General features: G+C 44.4%; 1 long non-coding RNA gene and 1 pseudogene across 1 annotated transcript; both read left to right on the top strand.

The window, feature by feature from the left end:
- The first annotated feature begins 197 nt into the window (after positions 1 to 197).
- LOC145718480 (uncharacterized) lies at positions 198 to 2,836 on the top strand. The gene is made up of 2 exons (XR_014141841.1): positions 198 to 1,159; positions 1,957 to 2,836. It is a non-coding gene; the product is annotated as an uncharacterized LOC145718480 (long non-coding RNA).
- A 2,319-nt stretch (positions 2,837 to 5,155) lies between these two features.
- Positions 5,156 to 7,101, top strand: LOC145718481 (sororin pseudogene; annotated as a pseudogene).
- The last annotated feature ends 3,348 nt before the right edge of the window (positions 7,102 to 10,449 follow it).

The raw sequence follows: 10,449 nt of genomic DNA, 5'->3' as shown, positions 1-10,449 counted from the left end.
CTTCAGCTCAGTCATGATCCCAGAGTCCTGGGATGGAGTCCCACATGCATGCATGGGGCCCTTGCTCAGCAGGGAGCCTGCTACCCACCCTGCTTGTACTCTCTCTCTTTGACAAATAAATAAATAAAATCTTAAAAAAAAAAGAAAGAAAAGTCAATAATGCTGAGATGGTGTTCTGAACAAAAGATTCACAACAGCCATGTTTCAGCTTTGAAAAGGAAAGAAAACTTTATTATTATTATAAAACCTAATAGAAACAGGAGAGGAAAGGAATCTACACATGGATGAAGGTAATAGTAGGCAATGAGTGAGAATAAGGCAAAGTTACATCAAATTGGGTACTTACAACATCCAACCTCAACAGCAAGGGAACCCGATGGAAACAGTCAGGTTGGAGTCCCGATTGAGAGGCCTGGGCAGAGCATCCTCCCCTCAGGTGAGACTTCCAACTGACCATCCCCATAAGGGCCATATTTACAGGGCAAATAACAGGGTTTGAAATGAAACATTTGTTCGCCTACATGGTTTGGAGTGAGCTGCATTTCCATGTGATCATGTTTCTGTATTTTCAAGGAGCCTGGGCTACGTGTATCTGCTTCCCTTCCCAGATTCCATTCTGGGGGGGCCAGCCCAGCCTGGAGCAGAAGGGGATGTGAGACAAGATTTGTAGGTCTTGGCGTCCAGAACAGAAGGGTCGGTTCTGATGTGGAGGCCAGATAATATAGTTTAAACAATTAGGCTCCCAAGGTTATTCACAGAGCATGAGTCTCACAAACAACATTCCTTAGCCTGCCTGTGTTGATGCACATCCAGGTGGTCAGTTATGCGGGACAAATCACAAAAACATGTATCCATACAGAACAGCTACCCAGGCGCCCTCAAGTCACTTGTTTCAATATGTAATTACATTATTTATCTATTCACTTCTTTTGGTCTGTCTCGCCCTAGAAATCTTCCAGAGTGATATTTTAATGAAGGAAATCACTTCAGTATTGTGTTGTTTATATATGAATGTTTTTGGTAAAGTGCTTTTCTATTTTTCTTTTGGAAATTAAGAAGAAACATGGCGGCTGTCCTTCTCTCACATTGAAAAGGACCTTTTGAAAAGTCATGGACATTCTAAAACGTGCTGTGAAACTGATGGAGTAAAATGTTGCAGGTAACTTCCTTGTTTTGTTAAATGGTAGATTGTCTATGGAACATTTAATTCTTTTTTTAAAGATTTTATTTATTTGTTTGAGAGGGAGAGCACGAGCAGGGGGAGGAGCAGAAGGAGAGGGAGAAGCCGACTCCCCACTGAACAGGGAACCCGACACGGGGCTTGATCCCAGGACCCTGGGATCATGACCTGAGCCGAAGGCAGACGTTTAACCGACTGAGCCACCCGGGCGCCCCTGAACATTTAATTCTTTACTGATTTCATATCTCTAACCTGAAGATGATCATTGCTGAGTTGAGTCCTGGGGGCAGTGCGTGTCTGGATTGACCCTGGAGTATTATCTAGGGGATGAGCATGAAACCAGGGAAGCCAGATCCAAGAGCCCAAGGAAATAGCGTTGTTAGAAGGCAAGGCGAGAGCATATTCCTGAACCTAGATCAGATAGTTGTAGAAAGTATGATAGGGTGAGAGGATATGAACACTCACCATGGCTAGCCACAACAATTGGATGTGTCTTCGTATTTGGGTGGCTTTTTTTTTTTTTTTTAAGATTTTTATTTGCGAGAGAGAGAGTGAGAGACAGAGAGCATGAGAGGGAGGAGGGTCAGAGGGAGAAGCGGACTCCCTGCCGAGCAGGGAGCCCGATGTGGGACTCGATCCTGGGACTCCAGGATCATGACCTGAGCCGAAGGCAGTCACTTAACCAACTGAGCCACCCAGGCGCCCTCGGGTGGCTTTTTATAATAATAAAATCTTTAAAAATAAATAATAAGTGGTTTTCTTTTTTTATTCAATAGGAAAGATTGCTTAAAACTAATGAAGTATCTCTTAGAACAATTGAAAATGAAGTTTGGACACCGAAAGGAACTTGATAAATTCTGCTCCTACCATGTGAAAACTGCCTTCTTTCATGTCTGTACCCAGGACCCGCAAGACAGTCAGTGGCACACCAGAAACCTAGAGCTCTGCTTTGATAACTGCGTGACGTACTTTCTTGAGTGCCTCAGGATTGAACAACTCAAGCATTATTTCATTCCTGGATTCAATCTGTTCTCTCGGGACCAAATTGACAAAACAAGTAAAGAATTTCTATCACAGCAAATTGAATATGAAAGAAACAATGGATTTCCAGTTTTTCATGAATTTTGAAATTATATTTTTAAAAAGAATCAAGAATTTAGAGTGACTTTATAATAATTGGAATGTTTGAGGGGCGCCTGGGTGGCTCAGTCAGTTAAGCGGCTGCCTTCGGCTCAGGTCATGATCCTGGGGTCCCGGGATCGAGCCCCCTGTCTGGCTCTCTGCTCAGCGGAGAGCCCCTCATTCATTCATGTCAAAAAATAATTGAGGGCCTACTATGCCTCATAACACTTTTATATGTATTTCTGAAAAGGCAATACATGCATAGAACACTTGAAGGAACGGATGGAATTGCCCTTTCTCCTCTGCTCAGGCAGCATTCAACTTAGAGGCAGCTGCTGTTCGTTAACTTTTTCCTACTTGTGTATTTTGTACATTTTATTATTGGCTATTGTATTGTTTTCTCATTGTTTTGTAGAAGTTCTTCATATACTTTGGATATTTATGCTTTGTTGCTTGCCTACATAATGAATAACGTGTGGCATGTCTTTACCATTTTTGGTGTCTTTTAGTAAACCAGGGTGTTTTTTTTTTTAAGATTTTATTTATTTATTTGACACAGAGAGACACAGCAAAAGAGGGAACACAAGCAGGGGGAGTGGGAGAGGGAGAAGCAGGCTTCCCGCGGAGCAGGGAGCCCGATGCGGGGCTCGATCCCAGGACCCTGGGATCATGACCTGAGCCGAAGGCAGACACTTAACGACTGAGCCGCTCAGGCGCCCCAGTAAACCAGGTTTTAAAATTTTAATGTAGTTGAATTTATCAGTCTTCTTCATAGTTTGTGCACTTTATACATCTTGTTTAACAACCTACTTAAACATACTAAAAGAACAGTTAGACATTTGGAGGAGAGTGTTGGGGACAGTGAATGCTAAATAATAGAAAACTAGACAAAAAACAAAAAAGTCCAAACTTTTTAATTCCAGAGCAAAAACGAATGCGTGCAAGAAAAGTTCTGATTTGAGAATATTGCTCAGCTGTATTTATGTATGAAGTCAAAGTAATATGACCATGGACTCTTCGTCTTACCAGAATTATGATGAGTTATTTGGGGAGGATAAGGGAACAGGCTGAGTGCTTGTATGGTGACAGTGGGGTACAGGGGTTGGATTCTATAGTTTGCTCTTGCTGCATAACAAGTTACCACAAACTTAGTGGTTTCAAACAACACACATTTATTTTCTCAGTGTGTCTGGGTCAAGATCCTGGGCATCGCTCTGCACAGGGTCTCACGAGGCTACCATCAAGGTGTCAGCTGGGGCTGCAGTCTCACCTGAGGCTTGCCTGAGAACGACCCACCTTTGCTGGCAGTATTTAGGTCCACACGTTTGTAAGACCGAGGACTTCAGTTTCTTCCTGACTGGCAGCCAGAGGTTGTCCTTAGCTGCTAGGAACTGCCTTGGGTGCCTTGCCATGCCAGCCTCCCAGCATTGGCAGCCCACGCAACATGGCAGGTCACTTCAGAGCTCAAGGGAGGGAGAGACTCCAGCACGAGGCCGTGCTACGGTCTTATTTAACATAATTGCATGCCCATAGTCGTGTCCCTCCATGTCCTTTACCATATTTAATTGGTTGGAAGCAAGTCACAGGTCCCACACATATTCCAGGGGAGGGAACTCACTCAGGAGTGTTGTGCCAGTTTAGCCAACTACACAGTTAGGGGAAAAACAACCCCCACAAGAGCAGCCTCACTTCTGACACCAATTGCAGTTTCAGGAGATTCCCACAAGCACTCTTAGGTTTGATAATTCGCTGGAAGGACTCAGAACTCGCTGAAACAGTTATACTCCTGGTTACTGGTTACAATTCATTACAGGGTAAAGATGCAGGTTAAAATTAGCCAAGGGAAGAGCACATAGAGCAGAGACCAAACAGCTTCTGTTCTCCCTTCCCTATGGGGTCATGGATGCATTATTCTCTTGCGTCGGCATATTGCCAACCAGGGAAGCTCATCTGAGTCTGTGTCCAGAATTTCTATTGGAGCTCAGTGGTTGACTGCCTACATGTCTAACCTCAGAGTCTAACCACTCTGGGCGTCATGACCCAAAGCCCTGCCATAAATCACTTTGTTAGACTTTCTGGCATGTTCCAAGGGCCTAGTGATTACCTGCCAGAAGCCAATGGCAAAGGCAAGACTTCTCTTTGAGTTAGGTTGCTAACTTGAGTTACATGTTTGTGTTTTTATTACCTAGATACAAATCCCAGGAGGGTGAGAGTCATGGAACCACCCTAAGAGTATAACCATCACAAGTATGAATGAGCTGCCTTCTCTCTCTTACAGTGGGAGATGAGTAGATAATAGCACATTTGAGAAACCAAGAAAATGCAATATAAGCATGTTATTTAGAAATGGCTAAGGGGCGCCTAGGTGGCTCAGTCAGTTAAGATGTGTTGGACTCTTGATTTTGACTCGGGTTGTGGTCTCAGGGTCATGAGATCGGGCCCTGGGGCAGGCTCCACACTTAGCAGGGAGTCTGCTTAGAATTCTCTCCCTCTGCCCCTCCCCCTGCTCAGGCTTGCTCTCTCTCTCTCAAATAAATCTTTAAAAAAAGAAATGGCTAGGGGCGCCTGGGTGGCTCAGTCGTTAAGCGTCTGCCTTCGGCTCAGGTCATGATCCTGGGGTCCTGGGATCGAGCCCCACATTGGGCTCCCTGCTCGGCGGGAAGCCTGCTTCTCCCTCTCTCAGTACCCCCTGCTTGTGTTCCCTCTCTCGCTGTGTCTCTCTCTGTCAAATAAATAAAATATTTTTAAAAAAAAAGAAAAGAAAAAGAAAGGGGAAAAGAACTGGGGACTACTTTCTAAAAATAAGTCATGTAGGGTCTCCATCGGCCCTCTGGGTTGGTGTGAGCCCCAGCGATGGCCAAGACGGAGACCAAGGCTTACGTGTCTAAGAGGTGAATGTGGTCCAGAGGGGCTGCCCAGTGCTCCAGGGCCAGGGCCCCATTCCTACTCAGTCTCTGTGGAGGTCCCAGCAGAAATCAGGCCCTGATCGAGTACCCTTCCTGAAATCTGGCCAAGACACCCCATGTGGCTCTAGTTAGAAAGCCCATCGTTTTAAGGGGTGCCTGGCTGGCTCAGTCAGAAGAGCGTGTGGCTCTTGATCTTGGGGCTGTGAGTTCTAATCCCACATTGGATGTAAAGATTACATAAATAAATAAAACTTAAAAAAACAGATTGAAGATTGTGGTCCATACTGTCCACATGCCTCAAAGGAGTCCCAGGATTGCTTTTTTCTTGGAGAAGGAAACCAATCCTCCTAGCAAGGAGCCTGCTAGGGAGGATCTCTTCCAGACATGTAATATCCACGTCACCCCCACCACCACTCCTGTGCTGTACCCCCTGAATGTTGAGTCCGACTCCAGGGAAGAAGACCTGGGTGCCAGAGACTTGGAAATGTCCGTCTCTGTTCAGGCGGTCCTCCAGCCTACTGGAGACCCTTGGCTGTGTCTCCACCTCCGCCCCAGGCTGCCGGTCTGTCTTGCTTTGGTTTCGAGGGGCTGCTGGGGTCCAAAGACTTGGCCAGAGTCTCACCTGTGGTGTGTTCAAAGTTAACCGAAGTCCCCAGGGTCCCTGGGAAGCCCTGGGCCCCAGATACAACTCCCAGGAATTCCCCCACCAGCCGTGAAAGAGAACCGAAAGAAGATGCCGGAGATCCTGAAATCAGAGCCAGATGAATGGGCTGCGTCCATGAATGCTGAGTTTGGGGCTGCTGAGTTTGATCTTTTGGTTAAATGAGATGGCAGGGGGGTGTACCTGGCTATCCCCGCCCCCACCCTGTACATAGCGCTCCCTCCCTGTGGAGAAGACACTTGGGGTCCCCTCCCCTGGCCTTGTTACCTGTACACCTGCTGTTGCTACGGGAGGCCTGTCCTCCGAGGCCTTGTGCAGCCACAACAACCAGCTCAGGAAATGGGTCTCGCCTGGCCTGGCCACACTGCTGTCCAGTGTCTAGTAAAGAGCCTTGGGTTCCCTCTTAGGTTCTGTAGATGGTCCAGGAGAGAATTCACGGACTGGGGAGAGTTCGATCTGTGAGGAAGAAGCTGGACACTTTTGAAGGAGGGAGGGAAGCCTTGGTTGGGTCTCAGACTATAAGCGTTTACTAGGAGAAACTGTGTTGTTAGAACTCGGTTCTGCTGTTGAGATGTTCCGTTCGGTGCCAGGCTGGTGGAGCACTGGCCACTTGGGGGCAAAGAGAGTGCCCTGGACACCTGCATGGGCAGGGAAGGAGGCTGTGGCAGGCGGTGCCTACACTTGTCGCTCACGTCTCTTTCTTACAAAATAAAGCGCACAGAGCCTACTCTGCTCTTGGGGGGAAAACAGGGTAGAGCAGTCCTAGTCCTAGTCCCGCTAGTGTTCTGCAGCTACACTTGTGACATGCTAGGAGGTGCTTTTCACCTGCCAGGAAGCGGCAAGAGTGGGTAGCAGTTTTAACTTTTAGCTTCCCTAGGGTCCTCTCACACGAGAACACTGCCTAACGATGTGCTAGGAGCAGACGTGGGCGGGGCGGGCCGAGAGGGGAAGGGGATGTTGTCTCATTGTCTCTGGGGGATCCCTGCTCCCCCTCTTTTAGAATTTAAATTCAATTTAGTTAACATATAGTGTATTAGTAGTTCCAGGGGTAGAATTTAGTGATTCATCAGTTGCATATAACACGCATGCTCATTACATCAAGTGCCCTCCTTCATGCCCATCACCCAGTTACCCCATCCCTCCACTCCCCTCCCCTCCAGCACCCTTCAGTTTGTTCCCTATAGTTAAGAGTCTCTTATGGTTTGTCTCCCTCTCTGTTTTTTATCTTCCTTTATTTTTCCTTCCCTTCCCCTATGTTCCTCTCTTTTGTTTTTTAAATTCCACATATGAGTGAAATCGTATGGTGTTTGTCGTTCTCTGATTGACTTATTTCACTTAGCATAATACCCTCTAGTTCCATCCATGTCATTGTAAATGGTAAAATTTCAGGTTTTTTGATGGCTGCATAATATTCCAATGTATATATATATATATATATATATATGTATATATATATATACACCACATCTTCTTTAACCATTCATCTGTCGATGGACATCTGGGCTCTTTCCATAGTTTGGCCATTGTGGACATTGCTGCTATAAACACTGGGGTGCAGGTGCCCCTTCAGATCACTATGTTTGTCTCCTTTGGATAAATACCTAGTAGTGCAATTGCTGGGTCATAGGGTAGTTCTATTTTTTTTTTTTAAAGATTTTATTTATTTATTCATGAGAGAGAGAGAGAGAGAAGCAGAGGGAGAAGCAGGCTCCCAAGGAGCAGGGAGCCCGATGCGGGACTCGATCCCAGGACCCTGGGATCATGACCTGAGCCGAAGGCAGACGCTTAACCATCTGAGCCACCCAGGCGCCCCAGGGTAGTTCTATTTTTAACTTTTTGAGGAAACTCCGTACTCTTTTCCAGAGTGGCTGCACCAGCTTGCATTCCCACCAACAGTGTAAGAGGGTTCCCCTTTCTCCGCTTCCCCGCCAACATCTGTCCTTTCCTGACTTGTTAATTTTAGCCATTCTTACTGCTATGAGGTGGTATCTCACTGTGGTTTTGATTTGTATTTCACTGATGATTAATGATGTTAAGCATCTTTTCATGTGTCTGTTGGTCATTTGTTTCTTGCTTCTTGAGGAAGGCCTGTATTGTTATATACTTCCTTTTAGGACCATCTTTGCTGCATCCCGAAGGTTTTGGACTATCCTGTTTTCATTTTCTTTTGCTTCCATGTATTTTTTTAATTCTTCTTTAATTTCCTGGTTGACCCATTCATTCTTTAGTAGGCTGTTGTTTTTTTTTTTTAATTTTTAAAAAAGATTTTATTTGAGAGAGTGAGAGAAAGAGCACAAGCAGGAGGAGGGGCAGAGGGAGAGGGAGAAGCAGGCTCCCCACTGAGCAGGAAGTCCAACATGGGGCTTGATCCCAGGACGCTGGGATCATGACCTGAGCTGAAGGCAGACACTTAATCAACTGAGCCACCCAGGCACCCCAGTAGGCTGTTCTTTAACCTCCATGATGTGTTTGTGGTCCTTCCAAATTTTTTCTTATGGTTGGCTTCACGTTTCATAGCATTGTGGTCTGAAAATATGTATGGTATGACCTCAGTCTTTTTGTATTGGTTGAGGCCTGATTTGTGACCCAGTATGTGATCTGTTCTAGAGAATGTTCCATGTGCACTCCAAGAATGTGTATTCTGCTTTAGGATGAAATGCTCTGAATATATCTGTTAAGTCCATCTAGTCCAATGTGTCATTCAAAGCCCTTACTTCCTTGTTGATCTTCTATTTAGATGATCTGTCCATTCCTGCTGAGTGGGGTGTTAAAGTCCCCTACTATTATTGTATTATTATCAATGAGTTTCTTTAGTTTTTTTATTAATTGATTTATATATTTTGCTCCTCCCAAGTTAGGGACATAAATATTTACAATTGTTAGATCTTCTTGTTGGATAGACCCCTTTATTATGATATAGTGTCCTTCTTCATTTCTTATTACGGTCTTGGTTTAAAATCTAGTTTGTCTGATATAAGGATTGCTATCGCAGCTTTTTTTTTGATGTCCATTGGCATGATAAATGGTTCTCCACGCCCTCATTTTCAATCTGGAGGTGTTTTTGGGTCTAAAATGAGTCTCTCTGCTAAAATGCAGCATATCAATAGGTCTTATTTTTTTTATCCATTCTGATGCCCCATGTCTTTTGACTGGAGCATGTAGTCCATTTACAATCAGAGTCATTATTGAAAGATATGCAGTTAGTGCCATTGTATTATCTGTAAAGTTGCTGTTCCTGTAGATTATCTCTGGTCCTTTCTAGTCTTTTTGACTTTTGGTCTTTCTTTCCACTCAAAGGGTCCCCTTTAATATTTCTTGCATGGCTGGTTTAGTGTTCACAAATTCATTTAGTTTTTGTTTTTTCTTGGAACCTCTTTATCTTTCCTTCTATTCTGAATGACAGCCTTGCTGGATAAAGTATTCTTGGCTGCATACTTTTCCCATTTAGCACCTTGAATACATCATGCCAATCCTTTCTGGCCTCTAGGTCTCTGTGGACAGGTCTGCTGCCAGCCTTATGCATCTACCCTTGTAGGTTAAGGACCACTTGTCCCACGCTGCTTTCAGAATTTTCTCTTTCTCTTTGTAATTTGCAAGTTTCACTATAATATATCGTGGTGTTGACCTATTTTTGTTGATTTTGAGGGGAGTGCTCTGTGCCTCTTGGACTTGAATGCCTGTTTCCTTCCCCAGCTTAGGGAAGTTCTCAGCTATAATTTGTTCAAATAAACCTTCTGCCCCTATTTCCCGCTCTTCTTCTTCTGTGACTCCTGTTACCTGGATATTATTTTGCTTTATGGAATAGCTGAGTTCCCTAAGTCTACCTTTGTGATCTGATAGTTTTCTTTTCCTCTTCTTTTTAGCTTCATTATTTTCCATAATTTTATGTTCTATATCACTGATTCACTCTTCTGCTTCATTTGTCCTTGTTTTTATGGCCTCCACTTGGGACTGCATCTCAGTTATAGCATTTTTAATTTCAGCCTGAATAGATTTTAGTTCTTTTATCTCAGTACTAAGGGATTCTCTAGTGTCTTCTATGCTTTTTCAAGCCCAGCTAGTATCTTTATAATCATTGTTTTAAATTCTAGTTCAGACATCTTACTTATATCCATTTGATTAAATCCCTGGCTGTGAGGGACGACTGGGTGGCTCAGTCATTAAGCATCTGCCTTGGCTCAGGTCATCATCCTAGGGTCCTGGGATCAAGCCCCACATCAGCTTCCTTGCTCAGTGGGGAGCCTGCTTCTCCCTCTGCCTGCCTCTCTCTTTCTTTCTCTCTCTGACAAATAAATAAATAATGTCGTTATTTTAAAAAAAGACAAATTTAAAAAATAAGTAAAAAATAAAAATAAATATCAATCAATCAATCAATTAATCCCTGACTGTGAGTACTACTTCCTGTTCTTTCTTTTGGGTTGAATTTTTCCATCTTGTCATTTTGTCCAGAAAAGAAGAAAGAGGAAAACAAACAAACAAAACAAAACAAGGGGCGCCTGGGTGGCTCAGGTCGTTAAGCATCTGCCTTCAGCTCAGGTCATGATCCCAGGGTTCTGGGATCGAACCCCACATTGGGCTCC

The sequence above is a fragment of the Leptonychotes weddellii genome, unplaced genomic scaffold (genome assembly GCF_054177405.1).
Source record: "Leptonychotes weddellii isolate Sample4059 unplaced genomic scaffold, ASM5417740v2 HiC_scaffold_1630, whole genome shotgun sequence".
Lineage (NCBI taxonomy): Eukaryota > Metazoa > Chordata > Mammalia > Carnivora > Phocidae > Leptonychotes > Leptonychotes weddellii.
This window is presented reverse-complemented; position numbering and strand designations above follow the sequence as displayed.